Here is a 20,681-nt window from a genome sequence, read left to right as displayed (position 1 = left end):
CATCCCTGGCCTCTACCCACTAGATGCTCCCCTCCCCCGGATTGTGACAACCTTCAGACATTGCCCGAATTGTCTCCAATTAAGAATCGCAGGGTAAAGCTCCCCTGACCTCCTCCTGGAGCCCCCTGTTGTGACTCTCGGTTGCAGCCCCCTGTTGCCCCATGAGGAGAAGGAAATGGCAACCCACTCCAGTGTTCTTGCCTGGAGAATCCCATGGACAGAGAAGCCTGGTAGGCTGTAGTCCATGGGGTCACACAGAGTCGAACACGACTGAAGCGACTTGGCAGCAGCAGCAGTTGCCCCATGAACACCTTCTACCTCCATTCAGTGAGCACAGCCCCAGAGACTGATTGGCTGGCTTTCCGATCTAAGAGACATTCGTTGACTTTCTGGCCGCCCAGCCTCTGAACTACCTTCTTTGGTTTGGGAAATCCCATCCAACATGAGGCGGAGGCAAAGACCACTGGGAGGAATGCAAAGACCACCACTGAGGTCATGGCCTCCTCCAGCTTCTCTCACAGTGAGAACGGTGGTTGAGGCTCAAGCCTGTCCAGGTCCTTGGAGGATGAGAATGCCTTTTGTTTTAACAGTCCCTATTAAATCGCTTCTAGAACATCAGCAGCTCCCAGCTTACAAACATGGCTTGTAAGGGAGCCTCCAGCCCATAGGCTGCCATGGAAACTTCTGAAGGAGACATGTGGGTTAGTTTAGTGTGGTTTTGAGGACCTGTGGATCCAGGAAATTCCTCTCTTAGAAAAGAAGGAATAACTAACAATGCATTTAAACTTGCGCACTTGATTGGAGCACAGAAGCTAGAACCAGACTGTGTGTGGGTGGGATCAGTCCCTTCAGTTGTGTCTGACTCTTTACGACCCTATAGACTGTGGTCCGCCAGGCTTCTCTGTCCATGAGATTCTCCAGGCAAGAATACTGGAGTGGGTTCCCACACCCTCCTCCAGGGGAATCTTCCCTAACCAGGGATCGAACCCACGTCTGTTGCATCTCCTGCATTGCAGGCAGATTCTTTACCACTGAGCCACTGGAGAAGCCCCAGAACTAGACTACCTGGTTCATATTCTGGCTCTGCTGTTTGACGTCTCTGGGTCTCAATTTCCCCAGCTGTTTACATGGGGATTGTAAGATGTTTCAGGGCTGTTATCTAGATTAAATATTTGTTAATACTTGCAGAGCACTTACAACAGTGCCTGGCACGTAACGAGTGCTGTGTATTGCTATAAATGCAGTGTTATGCAACCCACTCTGGGATTCTTGTCTGGAGAATCCCATGGACAGAGGAGCCTGGTGGGTTACAGTCCACAGGATCGCAAAGAGTGGGACTGACTGAAGTGACTTAGTAGGCAGGCAGGCAGTGTTATCTATGATAACAACATACACATATAAAGGCAGTAAATTAAATATCCCATGTTAGGAAAACAAATAAATTATAGAACATTTATAGCATTTTATGCAGGCACTGAAAGAGTATTTTAAAAGAGTATTTCAAGACATGGTGATGATGAAAATAAGCCTCCCCGCCATAATGAAAAGAACTTTATGTCAGATGTTAGAAAAGTTAAAAACTTTGAATGAATATCTCCTTTTTTTAACAGACTTTATTTTAGAGCAGTTTTAGGTTTATAGCAAAATTGAGCAGAAACCACAGAGTTCCCATATACTCCCTGCCCCCACTCATGCATAGCCTCATTCACTATCAACATTCCCCAACAGAGCGATGCATTTGTTACACACTGACATCACTATCACCCAAAGTCCATAGTTGACATCACAATTCAGTCTTGGTGCTGTACATCCAAAGGCTTTTGACAAATGTGTGACAACATGTATCCACCATTATAGGATCACACATAGCAAAGTAGTTTTGCCGCCCTAAAAATCCTCTCTGCTCCTCATATTCACCCTCACTTCCCTCTGATGCCTCGAAACCTTTACTTTTTTAAGAATGTCATATAGTTGTAATCTTACACTATGTAGCACTTTCCAATTGGCTTCTTTTACTTAATAATATGCATTCAAGATTCCTTCATGTCTTCTCATGGCTTGCTAGCACAATTCTTTTTAGAGCTGAATAATATTCCACTGACTGCATGTACCACAATTTTTTTTTAACCTTTCACCTACTGAAGGACACCTTGGTTGCTTCCAACTGGTCAATTATGAATAAAGGTGCTATGAATATCTGTGTGCACTTTTTGTGTAAATCTTACTATGAGCTAATTTGGGTAAATACCAAGGAACAGAATTGCTGGATCATGTGGTAAGAGTATGTTTAGTTTTGCAAGAAACCTCCGAGCTGTCTTTCAAAGTGGCTGTGTTGCTTTGCATTCCCATCAGCATGAATGAGAGTTCTTGTTGCTCTACATCCTCACCAACATTTGGTGTTGTCAATGCTTTGGACTCTAAGAGATGTGTAGTAGTATCTTGGCTTAATTTGCTTATTTAATTGATTATGACCCCTTCTAAAAATTAAATTTATAGGGACTTCCCCAGCAGTCCAGGGGTTAAGATTTCACCTTCCAATGCAGGGGGCATGAATTTGATCCCTGGCAGGGGAACTAAGATTCCACATGCTGTGGGGTATGGCCACATTTTTTTTTTTTTAAGTTAAATTTAGACTTGTGTCTCTTAACTCTTTAGATGTTTGCTTTACCTTCTTTGGGGTTTCCCTGGTGGCTCAGGTGGTAAAGAATCTGTCTGCAATGTGGGAGACCCAGGTTTGATCCCTGGGTTAGGAAGATCCCCTGGAGAAGGGAATGGCTACTCACACCAGTATTCTTGCCTGGAGAATTCCATGGACAGAGGAGCTGGAGGGCTATGACCCATGGGTCACAAAGAGTCGGACACGACTGAGCAACTAACACTTTCACTTTACCTTGTTTACTGAGATTCTCCTAGTTTCATTTAGAATTACTCCACCTAATTTCAAAATATCTGTTGAAACTTGTCTTTAAAATGTCAAATAAAAGTTTGTTTACTTATAAGTACAAGACTTCCCAGAGCTTTCCTGATGGTTCAGTGGTAAATAATCCACCAGCAGTGTGGGAGACCTGGGTTTGGTCCCTGGGTTGAGAAGATTCCCTGGAGGAGGAAATGGCAACCCACTCCAGTATTCTTTCCTGGAGAATCCCACAGACAGAGGAGCCTGGCAGGCTACAGTCCACAGGGTCCCAAAGAGGCAGACACAACTGAAGTAACTACACACACACGCACACACAAGACTTCCCTCCTGCATGAATCTCAACATGATTTCTGGAAGTGGGTATGAGGGCTGCGGGTGTCTGTTTAGAGCCTTGGGGGGCCCTTTTATATAAATGAGCATTCATAAAATTCTGGGTTAAACACTGAGAAAAAGTAGTTAGCCCTTTTAGGTTGCGGACTCCTCCCTTCACTTTTGCCTGCAGAATTTTATTAAACTGCTAAAGTCACATTTCAAAATAATTTGAAATTATTATATTATACTATTATCCTGCCTTGCCTCAGTATATTTAGTTCTCAGAACTTGAGTTTGGAGATAAACACAAGACTGATCCCAGTGGCCCAGGGATCTGGGTTTCTTTTCAGAACCTCCTGCTCTCTCGGCCCTACTAGAGAGCTGAGCTACCAGAACTATCAAATGGTTTAGCTACAGCAAGAGTTAAATTGTGCGCTAGGCTGGAAGAATTGACCTGGTTTAAATATTGGCAGGAAGGGTGGCGGGGGCTCAGCTAAGGTTGTCTTCTCTTTGTTAACCGCTGACCTAGCAAACGAACGGTGCTGGGCTGTGAAAGTCCTGAGAACATCGGCTAGGGTTCTGCTCCCCACTTGCCCTGAGCAGGGATCATCAGTATTTGTTAGCTGATTGAAGGAAGTTTAAGATAAGTCACAGGTGTCTTGGCCATGTCCCTTCGCCATTATCTCTACAGCTGTTAAATAAATAACCCAGTGAAAGGGCTGAGCCTGAGACCTGGGGGCTCTGAGACAAAGGCAAGGCTGAGCCTGCAGGCCCAGGGGTCTGGGTTTCTTTCCAGAAGGTCATGAGTCTCTGGCAGTGGTTCAGGAAAGCTGCCACGTTTTGTAACTGGGCATTACAAAGAAGTCACAGAGGCTGCAACCACTTGAAAGGCTTGGAGAACAAAATAAAAAACGGGCCTTGTTAGCCAAGATTTCCCAGCAAGGTTCAGCTGTTTATTGGTGCTGAACTGGAAAGAGTTGAGAGGGGCCCAGCTGCCTTGGGCAGGGTGGGGTGGGGGCAGGTTGTTGACAGAATACATTTAGTAACCATTCAGGGAAGCCCCCTAAGAGAAGAATTTAATTTTCCTTAGGTCTGAGGTCAATGACCTCTACAGGATTTAAATAGTAAAATTACTGATGGTACTGAGTGGCTACGGATTATCAGGCATTGGCTTCTATAGTATTAATCCCCACAACAAGCCTGTGAATCCAATAGGGGAAGGTTGTGACTTGCCCGGGTTCAACCAGATGGTCAAGTTGGTAGCTGTGCTTCCAGCCCACCTGCCCCACTACAGAGCTTGGTTCTTCCCACAATGCCAATGTCCAATGATGAGAACATGATTTAGACTCTGTTATCAGACAAAGAGAGCTTTAAAAGATAAATGCATAGGAACAGATTTCATACAATCTGCTGTGTTCATGACAGTTCTCTTCCTCAACTTGGAAGACTGGCATTGGTTCTATCCACCCTGACAGAGTCAGCCCCTGCCATGGCTCATCAGATTCCCCCAAAGAATAGTCTCGCACCCCCAATTCTGGGGGGAGGTTATGCCTCCCTCCAAATGGAAGATCAACCAAGGAATTTTCTAACAAAGTAGGGGGCCGGGTTGTTAATTCTACATTTTCCTAAGTGTTTCCTGGTTTGACTTAGACTAACGTCTTCCAAAACTGGTACCACTGGTATAGCATAATTGTTTGTGTAACCTTGAAAATGATGCAACAATTCTAAGTTACATCCAGTTGTGCTTTGGAGTTATGCTCTATTTCTTCAAACAACATTGCACAAAGAAAGCAGTTGTTGAACCAATGTATGGTATAATACTGTTTCTATTTTTTAAAATCTCTGTATAATTTCATGCACTTTCATAGAAAACTGTCTGAGAGGATGCTTGGTAGACTGCAACCATGGTTAGCTTCAGGGAGCAGGTTCATGGCTCTGCTGTGTGTGTGTGAAGGCCCTTACACTTCTTCCGTCTCATACTTCTATATTGTTCCATATTTTTATAACAATATAAATTATTTTAAAATGTATATACAGTAAAATTCACTCTTTTAGGTGTACAGTTCCATGAGCTTTAACAAATGTATAGATCAGTGTAATCACCACCACCAATTAGAACATAGTTCCATCCCTGCCATATGATCCAGCATTTTCACTTCTGGGTATTTGCCTGAAGAAAACAAAAACACTAATTCAAAAAGTTATATACATCCCTCTGTTCATTGTAGCATTATTTACAGCAGCCAAGATATAGAAGAAACCTAAGTGTGAATGGATAAAGAAGAGGTGGGATATATGTGTGTGTACACACACACACATGTATTTATTTTGGGTAGATACCTAGGAATAGGATTGCTGGATCATATATTAAGTGTATGTTTAATTTGATGAGATATTAAATAGCTATACCATCTTGTACCGTACAGGTTCCCATCAGAATACCCATCTGAATGCAGAGTTCCAGAGAATAGCAAGGAGAGATAGAAAACCTTCCTCAGTGATCAATACAAAGAAACAGAGGAAAACAAAAGAATGGGTAAGACTAGAGATCCCTTCAAGAAAATTAGAGATACCAAGGGAACATTTCATGCAAAGATGGGCACAATAAAGGACAGAAATGGTATGGATCTAACAGAAGCAGAAGATATTAAGAAAAGATACCTAGAATACACAGAAGAACTGTACAAAAAAGATCTTCATGACCCAGATAACTACAATGGTGTGATCACTCACCTAGGATCAGACATTCTGGAATCCGGAGTCAAGTGGGCCTTAGCATCACTATGAACAAAGCTAGTAGAGGTGATGGAATTTCAGTTGAACTATTTCAAATCCTAAAAGATGATACTGTGAAAGCGTTGTATTCATTATCCCAGCAAATTTGTAAAACTCAGCAGTGGCCACAGGACTGAAAAAGGTCAGTTTTCATTCCAATCCCAAAGAAAGGTAATGCCAAAGAATGTTCAAGTGAAAGTGAAGTCACTCAGTCGTGTCCGACTCTTTGTGACCCCATGGACACCAGGCTCCTCCATCCATGGGATTTTCTAGGCAAGAATGGGTTGCCATTTCCTTTTCCAGGGAACTTCCTGACCCAGGGATCGAACCCAGGTCTCCCACATTGTAGACACTTTACTGTCTGAGCCCCCAGAGAAGTCCTGCACAATTGCCCTCATCTCACATGTTAGCAAACTAAAGCTCAAAATTCTCCAGGTGAGGCTTCAACAGTATGTGAACCAAGAACTTCCAAATGTTCAAGCTGGATTTAGAAAAAGCAGAGGAACCAGAGATCAAATTGCCAACATCCGTTGGGTCATCGAAAAAGCAAGAGAGTTCCAGAAAAATATCTACTTCTGCTTTATTGACTACGCCAAAGCCTTTGACTGTGTGGATCACAACAAACTGTGGAAAATTCTTAAGGAGATGGCAATACCAGACCACCTGACCTGCCTCCTCAGAAATCTGTATGCAGATCAAGAAGCAACAATTAGAACTGGACATGGAACAATGGACTGGTTCCAAACTGGGAAAGGAGTATGTCAAGGCTGTATATTGTCACCCTGCTTATTTAACTTATATGCAGAGTACATCATGCAAAATGCCGGGTCGGATAAAGCACAAGCTGGAATCAAGATTGCCGGGAGAAATATCAATAACCTCAGATATGCAGATGACACCACCCTTATGGTAGAAGGTGTAGAGGAACTAAAGAGCCTCTTGATGAAAGTGAAAGAGGAGAGTGAAAAAGCTGTCTTAAAACTCAACATTCGAAAAAATAAGATCATGGCATCTGCTCCCATCACTTCATGGCAAACAGATGGAGAAACAATGGAAACAGTGACAGACTTTATTTTGGGGGGTTCCAAAATCACTGCAGATGGTGACTGCAGCCATGAAATTAAAAGATGCTTGCTCTTTGGAAGAAAACCTATGACAAACCTAGACAGCATATTAAAAAACAGACACTACTTTGCCAACAAAGGTCCGTCTAGTCAAGGCTATGGTTTTTCCAGTGGTCATGTATGGATGTGAGAGTTGAACTATAAAGAAATCTGAGCACTGAAGAATTGATGTTTTTGAACTGTGGTGTTGGAGAAGACTCTTGAGAGTCCCTGGGACTGCAAGGAGATCCAACCAGTCCATCCTAAAGGTATCAGTCCTGGGTGTTCATTGGAAGGACTGATGTTGAAGCTGAAACTCCAATACTTTGGCCACCTGATGCGAAGAGCTGACTCATTTGAAAAGACCCTGATGCTGGGAAAGATTGAGGGCAGGAGGAGAAGGGGACGACAAAGGATGAGATGGTTGGATGGTGTCACCGACTTGATGGACATGGGTTTGGGTGGACTCCAGGAGTTTGTGATGGACAGGGAGGCCTGGTGTGCTACGATTCATGGGGTCGCAAAGAGTCGGACACGACTGAGCAACTGAACTGAACTGAACTGAGTCAAAGCTATGGTTTTTCCATAGTTATGTATGGATGTGGGAGTTGGACAATAAAGAAAGCTAAATGCTGAAGAATTGATGCTTTTGAACTGTGGTGTTTAAGAAGACTCTTGAGAGTCCTTTGGACTGCAAGAAGATCAAACCAGTCAATCCTAAAGGAAATCAGTCCTGAATATTCATTGGAAGGACTAATGTTGAAGGTGAAGGTCCAATATTTTGGCCACCTGATGCGAAGAAATGACTCATTGGAAAAGACCCTGATGCTGGGAAAGATTTTAAGCAAGAGAAGAAGGGGACAACAGAGGATGAGATGGTTGGATGGCGTCACCGACTCGATGGACAGGAGTTTAAGCAAGCTCCAGGAGTTGGTGATGGACAGGGAAGCCTGGCGTGCTGCAGTCCATGGGGTCGCCAAGAGTCAAAACACGATTGAGCAGCTGAACTGGACTGACTGACCATCTTGCATGATGAGATAAAGAAATGTACGAGAGTTCCAGCAGCTCTGCATCCTCTCCAGAACTTGAACTTGATATGGTAAGTGTTGTTGATAGTAACCATTCCAGTAGGTGTATGGTGAAACCTCATTGTCGTTTTGATTTGCATTTCCCTACTGAGTAATGGTATTAAGGATTATTTCATGTACTTAATGTTTTTGCTCTTTTTCTTGGTAAAGTGTCTATTCAATCTTTTGCACATTTTTTTGGATTGTTTGTTTTGTTATAGTTGAGTTGCAGTACTATTTTTAAGAGCTTTATTAATACTAACTGACATACAATATATTGTGCATGTTTAAAATGGATAGCTTGATAAATTTGGCATAAGCTTACACCCATGAAACCATTGCCACAATTAAGGTAATGGACATATCCATTGCCCCCCAAAGTTTCCTCACACTACTTAATAATCCTTTTTCCATTCCTCTTCCTGCCAACACCCACTCCCCAGGCAACTAGTAATCTGCTCACCATAAGTTAGTTTGCATTTTACAGAATTTTATATAAATGGAATCATACAGTAGGTACTTTTAAAATCTGGCTTCTTTCACTTAGCATAATTGCTCTGCCGTCCATCCATGTATGCATCAACAGGTCATTCCTTTTTAAAAAAATTAAAATCAGATAATAAAAATTTAGTTTCAAGTTATCAAGTTATTTTCCTCGCTGACAGTTTCAACAAATATAATAAGGTCTTATTTGATCTTCAGCAAACCTAGGTACAACAGTACTACTTAACACTGATGATGCTAAAGACATGTCAGTATTAGTCAAACCAACAAGCTTCAGCTAGCTTCAATACCAGATATCGACTCAGTACTGAATATTTCCCAGATCACTTGAACCTGAAATTCATTCTGATCAGTTTCTTTTATATTCCTGAGAATTCATATAAGCACTTAATTTCTCTTAAGCCAATTAAACAGAGCTCATCCACAAACCAGTTTTGACAATGCCATTAGAAGGCAGAGACATCTCATATTTATAAGGTACATACATACATCTATGGGGCTACCGTGGTGGCTCAGTGGTAAAGAATATACCTGTAATGCAGGGGATACAGGAGACGCAGGTTCAGTCCCTGGGTCAGGAAGATCCCCTGGAGGAGGGCGTGGCAACTCACTCTAGTATTCTTGCCTGGAGAATCTCATGGAAGAGGAGCCTGGCGGGCTATAGTCCACAGAGTTCCAAAGTGTCAGACACGACAAGCAACTAAGCATGCACGCATGTTCATGTATCTACATGGACATAGCAATCTTACCGTTTTGCTCTGGTCACTCTTACTTAGTTATTATGGACAAACAGGCTTCCAACGTGGTCTGGCTCTTGAAAGAGAAAGGACCCAGAGTGGTTTGCAATAAGCAAAGCCTGAAAGGGAAGTGAGTCCAGATGAAGCAAGTAGAATTTTCCCATCCCACAAGAGACAGAGTGGTTCATCCCAAAATGATACATAGAAAAACACAAACAACAAATAAGGTATGGTTGCACAGACAGAAAATCAGAAGAGGTGTAGTCTAAAAATTCCACTTCCTCTCCCAGATGGAAGCCTCCAAACAGATTGGCCTAGGTCTTTTTAAAAAAGTATTTTTTGGGGCTTCCTTGATGGCTTAGTTGGTAAAGAATCCATCTGCGATGCAGGAGACCCCAGTTTGATCCTGGGTTGGGAAGATCCTCTGGAGAAGGGATAGGCTACCCAGTCCAGTATTCTTGGGCTTCTCTTGTGGCTCAGCCTGCAATGCGGGAGACCTGGGTTTGATCCCTAGGTTGGGAAGATCACCTGGAGAAGGGAAAGGCTACATTTTGGGCAGCACCGAGTCTGCTGCTGCATTCAGGCCCTCTAGTTGTACCGAGCAAGGCCCACTCTCAAGCTGTGGTGTGTGGGCTTCTCACTGCATTGGCTTCTCTTGTGGAGTGCAGGCTCTAGGGCACACGGGCTTCAGTACTTGTGGTTGTATGGGCCCAGTTGTCCCACAGCATGTGGAATCCTCTTGGATCAGGGATCAAACCCATGTTCCCTGAACTGGCAGGAGGATTCTTAACCACTGGACTTCCAGGGAAAGGCCGGCCCAGCTCTTGAAAGAGAATGGGAAAAAAAAAAAAAGAAGAAAGAGAATGAACTCAGAGTGGCTGGCTTCCTGGAAGAGAATGAACCTCTGCAGAGGCCCGGGTGCTGTAGGAACTCAGAGGAGGGACCCAGGCTTTTTTCCTATGACTCTTCCTCTAGTGATAAGAATTGCAGTCAGCCTGTATCAACCACTGGAGGGGCCCAAAGGATTTCTCTGCACTTCCTCTGAGATATCCAACACCTCCATCAAAATCTAGGCCCCTGACAGTTCCACCTATTTCTAGGGGGAAGTGACCCTGCCTTGATGGCACCATGCAAGGAGTGTGGTCTCCATAGGTTTTGTGCTTGAAGTGGGTCTAAGCTTGCTTTGAGAGTCTGAATCACCCTTCCTGGGACAGAGCATGGATTGAGTTATGAGCCTGTAGCAGAAGAGGGAGGGGGGGTGATCACCTGTGAAGAATTCTGGCTCCCAGGTCCCAGCCTGCCTTCCAGACCACACCAGGTTCTGACTAGACAGTACCTGCCACAGCCTGAGGGTACTTTGAAAAGTTACTGCCACAGCTGAGGCCTCATCATGGGATGTGGTGGGGGGCCATGGAGGAGGCAGTGGGGAGACGGCAGTGGGGATTTGGACTAATATCCTTTGAAGTCACAGTCCTTCTCTAGAACTGGGCTCAGATACTTTGTTGCACGTGAGCTTTTCAGGATTTTAGGGCCCATGAGTGAGTGCTAAGTCCCTTCAGTTGGGTCAGATTCTTTGTGACCCTATGGACTGTAGCCCCCAGGCTCCTCTGTCCATGGGATTCTTCAGGCAAGAATACAGGAGTGGGTTGCCATTTCCTTCTCCAGGGGTCTTTCTGACCCAGGGATTGAGGGCTGACTGGTTCTCAGAGGGCAGTCTCTGGGTCAGCCGTCTCCCAGCCACCTGGAAACTTGATCGAAATGCCAACTTTCAAGCCACCCCAGACCTCTGAGGTGGAGGCCAGCATCTGCGTTTTAAACAGCCTTCTGGGTGATGGTGATGTAGGCTAAAGTTTGAGAAAGCTTAGATAACGACTCCTTAAAAAAATCGCCCACCAGCCCACTCCTGATCACCTCATCCCTCCCTCTCTCGCTCTCGCTCTCTCTCTCGCTCTCGCTCTCTCGCTCTCTCTCTCTCTCTCTCTCTCTCTCTCTCTCTCTCTCTCTCACACACACACATATACACACTCCACTGGCAAAGAGCCAGAGCGTTCATCTGTGGACCGAGGAGCCGGGTCAGTCGGAAGCTGACTTGCACAATCAGAAGCCGTCCCTCCCCCTAGCCTTCCAACAGGAACCCCCTTGCTTCCGCCACGACGTTCACACAGTCCTTATTCAACTCTTTATGCCGACCTTGCTTTTGCATTCCAACTTTGCACAAAGCTGAGGCCTGTTTTCCCATTATCTTTCAGATGAATGCTTGGATCGGTGTCCGGCGGCCCGAGCGTGCCTGGTAATCCGAAACAGAGACCTGGATGTTTCAGGGCCCTGTTCGGGCTTCTTGCAGCGGAGCCGGCAGGAAGCCTGTTGGAGACGAAAGGACGTTGGTGGCACAGCGCCACCCTGTGGCGGCAAGTGAAATAACCGCTCGGCCCCGCGGTCTGTGCGTTGAGCTTGGGGTTGGCAGGGACCTTAAACCTTATCAAGTACAAACACAACGAAATGCCCATTTAAAGAGCATCTACTGGGTGTTGAGCACGGTGGCAAACACCCTCTTCCAACAACACAAGAGAAGACTCTACACATGGACATCACCAGATGGTAAACACCGAAATCAGATTGATTATATTCTTTGCAGCCAAAGATGGAGAAGCTCTATACAGTCAACAAAAACAAGACCAGGAGCTGACTGTGGCTCAGATCATGAACTCCTTATTACCAAATTCAGACTTAAATTGAAGAAAGTAGGGAAAACCACTAGACCATTCATGTATGACCTAAATCAAATCCCTTATGATTATACAGTGGAAGTGAGAAATAGATTTAAGGGATTAGATCTGATAGAGTACCTGATGAACTATGGACAGAGGTTCATGATTTTGTACAGGAGACAGGGATCAAGACCATCCCCATGGAAAAGAAATGCAAAAAAGCAAAATGGCAGTCTGGGGAGGCCTTACAAATAGCTGTGAAAAGAAGAGAAGCGAAAAACAAACAGGAAAAGGAAAGATATAAGCATCTGAATGCAGAGTTCCAAAGAAAAGCAAGAAGAGATAAGAAAGCCTTACTTAGCAATCAATGCAAAGAAATAGAGGAAAACAACAGAATGGGAAAGACTAGAGATCTCTTCAAGAAAATTAGACATACCAAGGGAACATTTCATGCAAAGATGGGCTCGATAAAGGACAGAAATGGTATGGACCTAACAGAAGCAGAAGATATTAAGAAGAGGTGGCAAGAATACACAGAAGAACTGTATGAAAAAGACCTTCACGACCCAGATAATCACGATGGTATGATCACTCACCTAGAGCCAGACATCCTGGAATGTGAAGTCAAGTGGGCCTTAGAAAGCATCACTACGAACAAAGCTAGTGGAGGTAATGGAATTCCAGTTGAGCTTTTTCAAATCCTGAAAGATGATGCTGTGAAAGTGCTGCACTCAATATGCCAGCAAATTTGGAAAACTCATCAGTGGCCACAGGACTGGAAAAGGTCAGTTTTCATTCCAATCCCAAAGAAAGGCAATGCCAAAGAATGCTCAAACTACCGCGCAATTGCACTCATCTCACAAGCTAGTGAAAGGTTGTTGTTGAATCACGCGACTACACCAGGATTCTTGGCCCCCGGTGTATTGAGAAGAATTGTGAATTGAGAAGAATTCAATCCGGGGCCAGAGATGAGGCTTGATCGCTCAGAGCTTTTGTGTAATAAAGTTTTATTAAAGTATAAAGGAGATAGAGAAAGCTTCTGACATAGGCATCAGAAGGGGGCAGAAAGAGTACCCGCTTGCTAGTGTTAACAATGAGGTTATATAATCCAAAGAATGTCTGGAGGTTGCAAAGACCTCATCAGACCCACTCCCATAATTTACATCTTAAGGTAACACTGTCCTCGGGCAAGATACATCCTTGTAAAGACCAGGTCTACTCCCATAATTAACATTTTAAGATAACAAAAGGTTGAATCCAAAGACTGTCCTTAGGCAGGATACATTATTGTTAAATAATCCTAAGGAATGTGGAGAAAGAAAAAAAGCTTGTCCTTTCTTCCTCCTTGAGAATTCCAGACCCCTCTCTCCTTGGGGACCTCTAGACTCCCTATCAACTTGCCTAGGAACTGACTCTCACTAGTAAAGTAATGCTCAAAATTCTCCAAGCCAGGCTTCAGCAATATGTGAACCACGAACTTCCAGATGTTCAAGCTGGTTTTAGAAAAGGCAGAGGAACCAGAGATCAAATTGCCAACATCTGCTGGATCATCAAAAAAGCAAGAGAGTTCCAGAAAAACATCTATTTCTGCTTTATTGACTATGCCAAAGCCTTTGACTGTGTGGATCACAATAAACTGTGGAAAATTCTGAAAGAGATGGGAATACCAGACCACCTGACCTGCCTCTTGAGAAACCTATATGCAGGTCAGGAAGCAACAGTTAGAACTGGACATGGAACAACAGACTGGTTCCAAATAGGAAAAGGAGTATGTCAAGGCTGTATATTGTCACCCTGCTTATTTAACTTATATGCAGAGTACATCATGAGAAATGCTGGACTGGAAGAAGCACAAGCTGGAATCAAGATTGCCAGGAGAAATATCAATAACCTCAGATATGCAGATGACACCACCCTTATGGCAGAAAGTGAAGAGGAACTCAAAAGCCTCTTGATGAAAGTGAAAGTGGAGAGTGAAAAAGTTGGCTAAAAGCTCAACATTCAGAAAACGAAGATCATGGCATCTGGTCCCATCACTTCATGGGAAATAGATGGGGAAACAGTGGAAACAGTGGCAGACTTTATTTTTTGGGGCTCCAAAATCACTGCAGATGGTGACTGCAGCCATGAAATTAAAAGATGCTTACTCCTTGGAAGGAAAGTTATGATCAACCTAGATAGCATATTGAAAAGCAGAGACATTACTTTGCCAACAAAGGTCCGTCTAGTCAAGGCTATGGTTTTTCCAGTGGTCATGTATGGATGTGAGAGTTGGACTGTAAAGAAAGCTGAGCGCCGAAGAATTGATGCTTTTGAAGTGTGGTGTTGGAGAAGACTCTTGAGAGTCCCTTGGACTGCAAGGAGATCCAACCAGTCCATTCTGAAGGAGATCAGCCCTGGGATTTCTTTGGAGGGAATGATGCTGAAGCTGAAACTCCAGGACTTTGGCCACCTCATGCGAAGAGTTGACTCATTGGAAAAGACTCTGATGCTGGGAGGGATTGGGGGCAGGAGGAGAAGGGGACGACAGAGGATGAGATGGCTGGATGGCATCACTGACTCGATGGATGTGAGTCTGATTGAACTCCAAGAGTTGGTGATGGACAGTTGCGTGCTGCAATTCATGGGGTTGCAAAGAGTCAGACACGACTGAGCGACTGAACTGAACTGAACTGAGCTCGGTGGTCACTGCTTTATCTTGCTATAGCTTCAGATTTACCTACGCGGTAGATAAGGTCACACAGCTGCTAAAAGAGAGTCTGGCGATGAGTCCCCAGAGTCTATACCGAGGCCACACAGCTAAGTATCACTTTGTCCTTTCAGGCTCTTTCAGATTCTAGTGAGGAATGCTCTTTATAGTCCGGCTCCTCAACCTCCTGTGCAGGCAGCACCTGGGGATCCTGTTACAATGCACACCCTGATTCAGCAGATCTGGGTAGGCGCCCAAGATCCTATATTTCTAAGGGCTCTCAGATAATGCTGATGCTGGGCCATGGACCACACTAAAAGGCAAGACCCAGAGCAAGATCCGGTAGAACACAGAAAGGTCTGACTCTGTACTGTCCAACACACTGGCCGCTAGCCACCTGTGATCATCAAGCACTTGAAATACGTCCACTGCAAGTGAGAAACTAAAGTTTTCGTTAATTTCAACTAATTCAAATAGTCCCTCCGTGGCTAGTATCTTCCATACTGGCCAGAGCAGGGTCCCTCATGGAGGGGGCTTCAAATAGCTTGTAATGGAAGAGCCAAAATTCCACAGTTAAGCTGGTACGATTGATTAGCAGACGTTTAGAGCCATGGGAGATTAATATTTGTTGTCGTTTAGTTGCTAAGTCATGTACGACTCTTTTGTGACCCCACGGATGGTAGCCAGCCAGGTTCCCCTGTCCATGGGATTTCCCAGACGAGAATACTGGAGTGGGTTGCCATTTCCTACTCTAAGGGATATTCCCGACCCAGGGATTGACCCCATATCTCTTTACCACTGAGCCACAAGGAAGTGGGGGAAATTAACATACTCCAATCCTTGAAGATGTGAGATATATATATATATACACACACATACAATATTACTAGATCAAAAAAATTGAAATGTCATTTGCAGCAACATGGATGGATTTAGAGATTATCATACTAAGTGAAGTAGGCCAGGTGAAGACAAATGTCACACACTATCGCTTATATGTGGAACCTAAAAAGCGACACAAATGAACTTATGAACAAAACAGAAATAGATTCACAGAAAAAAAAAAAAAAAAACAAAACAACTTAAGGCTACCAAAGGGGAAAGGGGGACAGGGATCAATTAGGATTTTTGGATTAAAGTATACCACTACTATATATAAAATAGACAGCCAACAAAGACCCACTATATATAGCACAGCAAACTATGCTCAATATCTTATAATAATCTAAAAGGGAAAGGATTCTGAAAAAGATAGACGTATGTATGTATAACTGAATCACTTTGTTGTATACCTTAAACTAAACATTGTAAACCAACTATACTTCTTAAAAAAAAAAGAGGGAAAAAAATATATATGTTTATATATACTTACTCTGACATTACCATCTTGCACGTGAGGAAATGGAGGCCCAGAGACTCAGTGACTTGTCCCAGAGTCACAGAGCTGGTCCAGCATTCTTTCTACTGCTATAGTCCCAACTTGAGACACTTCTCTGTGGGTACAACAACATAAATAATATACTGAAATCAAATGTTATTTATTATTTTATACAACATTTTCCCTGGTGGCTCAGACGGTAAAGCATCTGCCTACAATGCGGGAGACTCGGGTTCAATCCCTGGGTCACAGAGATCTCCTGGGGAAGGAAATGGCAACCCACTCCAGTATTCTTGCCTGGAAAATCCCATGAAGAGAGGAGCCTGGTAGGCCACAGTCCATGGGGTCGCAAAGAGTTGGACACGACTGAGCAACTTCACTTCACTATGAATCAGTTAACCAAGTTTAAAAGATATCCAACTTGGCAAGTCAATTAACTGATTTTTGGTTATATTTATAAGACCTGGATCACACAAAAAGAATCATCCCCTTTTATGGGATACTTTGCAAGGCCAGGGTCCTTGGCCAAGTCAAAATTAAGGATAGCCCCTGTTTAGGTGCCCTGGCGGAACCAGTGTCTTTGCACAGGTGATGTGGCTGTTTCAGTTGGTACAAGTGTGCCAGGCACCAACTGGGTGACAAGATGCCTAAACAGGTTGTCTTTTATCACACCAAAATGAATGATTTAATTGATTGTTCATTCAAAAAATCTTTTCTGATTGAAAAGGAATATATGTCCATTGTGTACAGTTTAAAACTTGCACCAAAAGTATTGTACAACTTACCTATTGCTGCATACAGATAAGTTATCTATCTATATAAATATATCTAATTATTTCCAAAACCTAAGCAGCTTAAACCAACAAGCTCTTGTCATCTCACAGCTCCCAGAAGCGGCCTAGCTGGGTGGTTCTGACTCAGGAACTCTAGGGAGGTGGCTGAGGGCTTGACTGAGGCTGGAGGATTTGCTTCCAAAGTCATACACATGACTGTTGGCAAGAGGCCACAGTGGGCCTCTCCATAGCGCTGCTCATGACAAGGCTGCCCTCAAAAGCAAATGATGAGAGAACAAAAAAGAGAGAGCCCAAGATGGAAACTGCAAACTTCTGTAACCTCAGCACAATGTGCTGGACCATCCATTCTGCTGCAGTCTTTTGGTCACACAGAGTAACCCTGTTACATCGTGAGAAGAATTGCCCAGGTGTGAGTACCAGGTGAAGGCCATTGGGGGTCATCTTGGAGATTACCCATCCAAACAGGAAAAAAGAAGATAAAATTCACCTGAACCCTCACTCTCCGTTTGGTCACTGTTGCACTGGGAGGTAATTCCTGTGTATATATAAATGGCAGAATTTTTTTTCTGACTCTTAACATATATATTAGTTTCTGTATTTTCCCTCCAGCTTCCTTTCAGCTGGAAATCCAGGCTTTGTTTAACCTCCTTCCTGCATGGAAGATATACACTCAATTTTTATCATTTTACTGAATACCCTAAATTTTGAACATGCTTCTTTGATGCCACAAAATATAAAGTGAATCAATTTCTTTATTCTCCTCCTAAACAATTCAATGACATTGAAACATTAAACCAGATCATTACACTTCCATTTTATATCTGACTATTTCCTAGTGTTTTGCTGCTGCTGCTGCTAAGTCACTTCAGTTGTGTCCCACTCTGTGCGACCCCATAGACGGCAGCCCACCAGGCTCCCCAGTCCCTGGGATTCTCCAGGCAAGAACACTGGAGTGGGTTGCCAGTTCCTCCTCCAATGCATGAAAGTGAAAAGTGAAAGTGAAGTTGCTCAGTCGTATCCGACTCTTAGCGACCCCATGGACTACAGGCTACCAGGCGCCTCCATCCATGGGATTTTCCAGGCAAAAGTACTGGAGTGGGTTTCCTAGTGTTTTAGTCCTGTCTCACTTTTGCATATCCTAAGTTAGCTTTATAAAGTATTATTTTTAGATTTATCCCCTGGTTTACCTGTTTCTTTACTCATGGATGCTTCTTGTATCCCAGAGCAAGACAAAATCTTGGCTCTAGACTTGGTACCTAAAGGTTTCTTTCTTTTTTTTTTTTGTTCTTGAAAGCTCAGCATTTCTAGGAGTTTGTAGTAAGAGGATTTTCAAAACATGTAATTCCCATGTTGCTGGTAATCCCTATATTCAAGTTTTGTAGCAGAGCTAATATACTTCTTCCTTTTGAAAAACTTAAACCCACTGATGAGGTTATGTGTCCTGAAAAAGGAAGATGGGAGAGAGGTCTTGAGGTGGCAAGGAGTTAGAGATGAAGGGAGAAAGGAAAGGGAGGGATGAGAGGAAAGAAGTGGCAAGATCTCAGCAGTGATGCTTCAGAGGGTGGGTGTGAGGAAGCAATTCTCCAAGCTCTCCAAGATTCTTGCATCCAGACTGGGCACTAAGGCTCACAGGGAGACTTCCCTGGTGATCCAGTGTTATGAATCCACTTGCCAATGCAGGGGACGTGGGCTAGATCCCTGGTCCTTGAAGATCCCAGGTGCTGAGGGGCAGCTAAGCTGGTGCACCAGAACTAAAGGGTTCTCGTGTCCCAATGAGCGATCCTGCGTGCCACAACAAAGGCCCGAAGCAGCCAAATAAATATTTTTAAAACACTTAAAAAAAATTAAGCCCACAGGGACTGAGCACACAGGGGAGAGGAAGGCTGCACTGGTAGGTGGGCTTATGAGGGGAGGTGAATATGTGCTCAGTCCTGTCCGACTCTTTGTGACCCCAGTCTGTAGCCATCAAGGCTCCTCTGTCCATGGGATTTTCCAGGCAAGAATACTGGAGTGGGTTGTCATCTTCTCCTCCAGGCAGTCTTCCCAGCCCAGGAATTGAACCCGCATCTCTTGCATCTCCTGCAGTGGCAGGCAAGTTCTTTACCACTGCGCCACCTGGGACGCCCCATATGGTCACAGATCATAGGAGCCTGCTGATGTTTTGCTGCTATGGTCCAGGGGACCCCAGCACAACTGTGGTAAAGGGAAGACCTGAGAATCACTGAGGGTAAATTCCCACCAAGAGGAGTGTGGGTTTGGAGGTAGAATCAAGTTGAGTTTAAAAAAAAAAAAGGACTTAAATATTTCTTGTTCATATAGCTTGCAGGCTGGGATTCACACCTGCTACACACACTTTTTAAACTGTAGTCTAGGGGACTTCCCTCGTGGTCCAGTGGCTAAAATTTGGAGCTCCCCTCACAGAGTGGCCGGCTTTGATCCCTGGTCGGGGGGGACTAGATCCCACATGCTGCAAGTAAAGATCCTGCATGCCACAACAAAGATTTAAGATCCCGTGTGCCGCATCTGAGACCCAGTGCTGCCAAATAAAAATTTAATAAGCAAAATTTTTAAAAGTAGACTAGTCATACCTCTGTATCCTGCTTTTCACTTGCCTTATATTATGAACATGATTCAATAACATCATTGACACTCCCAAAACGTCCACAAAGTTCCTGTGGAGAGGGCCACACATCTCTGCGTGTTCTGCTTCACCTACAAAGCTCAAGGCCACATTCCTTTCACTCGTCTTAAGACCCCATGCCCCAGGGAATCTATCAAGGGAAGCCATCTCCTCTCCCCAGGAGCCCTTGGCCCTATTTTAATCTATCATAACTTCAACCCCTCAACGCTGTGCCTCTCACCCAGCAGGCGGGACCAGTTCCGGTGACTCACCTGGAGGCAGGGACACCTGTTCCTCCCCCGGGAGGAGGTAGCTGCTTCTTGGCTACCACAAGATGTCACCAGCAGCTTGGCAGGTGGATGCATTTCCTGTGCTCAGGGATGGCAGCGACCCAGGCTGTTTCCTCAACCCTGAAATGGACAATTAGTTACCATTACAGGTTTTATGTGAATTCAATTAAAAAAAAAAAAAAAAGGCTGATACCCACGTTCTCATTCTCCCCCTGCTGGAAACGTGGTGGAACTGCACTTCCCCGCCCTCTCAGTGAGGTCTCTCAATGAGATTCGGGAGTCCAAAGAAGGTGGGTGAAAGTGACATGGGTCACTATCAGGTGGCAGACCCTATGAGCCAATCCATAACTTGCCACATTTTCCTTCTTCTTGCTACCACTGCTGTCCCCGCTCCACACGGTGCCTAGTCCATCAGCTCCGGTCCCTGCATAAGGCCCACAGAGGAGGCCCGCCGCCACCCCAAGATGGGCGACTGGAATGAATTAAAAAAAAAAATCTTTGTCAGTTGTAGTGAGGTGGATGAACCTAGAGGCGGTTATACAGGGTGAAGTAAGTCAGAAAGAGAAAAACAAATATTGTGTATTAAAGCGCATATATGGAATCTAGGAAAATAGCACCGATGAACCTATTCACGGAGAAGAAATGGAGATACAAACAGGTTGGACTTGCGGACACAGTGGGGGAAGGAGAGGCTAGGAGAAATTGAGAAAGTAGCATTGACACACACACATATATATACTCTCGTGTGTAAAACAGATGAACTGGCGGGAAGCTGCTGTGTAACACA

The 20,681-nt window shown here is 44.3% G+C and overlaps 1 long non-coding RNA gene across 2 annotated transcripts; it reads right to left on the bottom strand.

Moving 5' to 3' along the window:
- Nucleotides 1-8,436: 8,436 nt before the first annotated feature.
- Nucleotides 8,437-20,014, bottom strand: LOC129622472 (uncharacterized). Of its 2 annotated transcripts, none has more exons than XR_008699999.1 (5): nt 19,877-20,014; nt 16,185-16,305; nt 9,428-9,534; nt 9,210-9,336; nt 8,437-8,767 (listed from the first exon to the last, which is right to left on the bottom strand). It is a non-coding gene; the product is annotated as an uncharacterized LOC129622472 (long non-coding RNA). The 2 variants fall into 2 exon arrangements; XR_008700000.1 differs by lacking the exon at nt 19,877-20,014 and adding an exon at nt 16,976-17,822.
- Nucleotides 20,015-20,681: the final 667 nt, after the last annotated feature.

Source organism: Bubalus kerabau, chromosome 11 (genome assembly GCF_029407905.1).
Source record: "Bubalus kerabau isolate K-KA32 ecotype Philippines breed swamp buffalo chromosome 11, PCC_UOA_SB_1v2, whole genome shotgun sequence".
In the NCBI taxonomy this organism is placed as follows: Eukaryota; Metazoa; Chordata; class Mammalia; order Artiodactyla; family Bovidae; genus Bubalus; species Bubalus kerabau.
Note: the sequence above shows the minus strand (reverse complement) of the source record. Positions and strands in the feature narration are given on the sequence as shown.